This window comes from Manduca sexta, unplaced genomic scaffold (genome assembly GCF_014839805.1).
Source record: "Manduca sexta isolate Smith_Timp_Sample1 unplaced genomic scaffold, JHU_Msex_v1.0 HiC_scaffold_670, whole genome shotgun sequence".
Classification (NCBI taxonomy): domain Eukaryota; kingdom Metazoa; phylum Arthropoda; class Insecta; order Lepidoptera; family Sphingidae; genus Manduca; species Manduca sexta.
In genome coordinates, this window is record NW_023595485.1 from 1 (window position 1) to 2,151 (window position 2,151).

Consider the following 2,151-nt stretch of genomic DNA (forward strand, 5'->3'; position numbering starts at 1 on the left):
TAAATTGATGGATCTAGATTTTAAACTCTATTAGTACGTTGTAGAAGAACCAACTTTGCACACAATCCTATTATACGTGAGCACTTTGAAGATATGTTAAGGTTTATCTCGTAAGATGTTTAATAAATACACACAAATCTGACCCCACATTACGATACACACCTTGTGTCCTAGGTATTAGGAACTACGAGGTTGTTTAGTTTCCAGATTTGAAACAATAATTGAATTTCAAAAAGAAAAATGTGCATGTTCGAACGTACGGGGTTCTCCATTTCATAGCCGGATCATTTGTTGTGTCACTGAGGCTATCAATGAAATAATAAATCATCCATATCTACACTAATATATAAAATTGAAGAGTTTATTTAATGATGCTAATCTCAGATACAACTAAACAGTTATTGATTTCTTTTTTTTTCACTAATAGTAGTCAAGTGGCGGAGGTGGTTTACGTGACTATGAAAGCTTTAGTCTCCGAAACGTCGGGACTCAATAATAATATAAAAAACCGCGATAAAATCCTTAAAATAGTTTTATTTAAATGTCTAGTATTCGCGTAAACATAAAAAATAATTATCATTATGAATAATTAAATATTATGAAAACTAATAGAGGATGAGTCATGAAAATGCAATAACTACAGAGATGTTCCCGTTGGGAAATTACACTGTGTACACGTCAAATATTAAAATGCATTTTTATTTTTTTTATTTTATTCAAGTGTTTAAATACTGTCATGCTAAGCGCAAAAGCGGTATGTCTGGGAAACCTTATTTCAAGATAATCGAAGTTTTGTAAATATAGTTTTGTATGTAAAACTGAGATAGAGAAACTCTTTTAAGGTTTTTTAACATGTTCTAAACAAGATACCGTTATTTAGGTAAGTTCATTGGATGAGTAGTTCTTTAAGCTATCTGACGACATAAAAATCAAGCTTTTTTTTTTGTTGAGATATCACTTTTGAGCTTAACACAGCAGAATAGTTTTCCAAAGTATCTGCTGATAAGTGAGTGTATACCTAGTGCACTGTGTTATCGTTTAATCAAAATAACTTCAAAGATAAACATATTCCGGAGTGATAGCGTTCGTTTTAAATAATATTTATGTCATGATAAGGTAATGAAAGTGTTGTACTTGAGTTATTCATTGTATCTATAAGTACTTAGTTATAAAGACAACAAATAGATACAGCACGTTGCATTTTGGATTGTCATCTTCGGCCAGCTGTACCTACAAGCCGATCCTACGAAAGAGCCTTATAACTCTATAAAAAGCAACATTACCTCTAATATTGAGGTTGTTTGTGGGTGGAGTTGATCATTTAAATACCAGTAGAGGAGTTGATCATTTACCATCAGACGATCACTCGTTACCGATGCCTAATTTAATAAAAATATTATCATTTATAAAAACTATGTCTCTTCTATATTATTTAGAGACCCATACGCAAAAATTCATCCAGAGTCATCAGAATGGATTTTGCGTTGATCAGTAATTAAGATTCCTAATTTAATTTTAATCAAGTGATTTACATTGGTGTTTCTAACATACATTGAAATGTAGTCCTTAAGAATCGCAGTAGCCGTTATTTGTTTTAAATCGTAACGCAACAATGTAATTCTGATAACTAATAACTATTGTTTGATAGGTGATTGTTATAGATGTATTACGGCTTGTTAACATGTAAGCCACTTATGATCGCCATGTGTTCGCGACTCACGTTTCTAACGAGTAGTCAAGTGTGAGGTCATGTGTACTTCGTTTTACGATGATTAGGAAAATGTTTACTATGCAACGTGAAGTACATTTATTATGAAGCGGTCTTTCAGCCTGGGATCAAACTAGTGTGGACAAAACCCAAGTTATATATATATACACATGCATCATACTCGTGAACGGGTGCTGCTTGTGTGGACTGTTCTGCCCATTTCACTTACAATTTCTAATTGCTAGAGGTGCTAAGAGGAAATAATTATAAGGATAATAGAGGAATTTCATGATTCCTGAGAGGGTTGTGCAGTCATATGAAAATTAAACTAACTAATTTAATAAAAAACCTCTAAACAACAGTAAAAAACCAATTGTATTTTTTTTTCTCTTCTCTCTTTATCATGTACTGTTGTCTTTACCCTAAACTGATTGAAAAGAGCA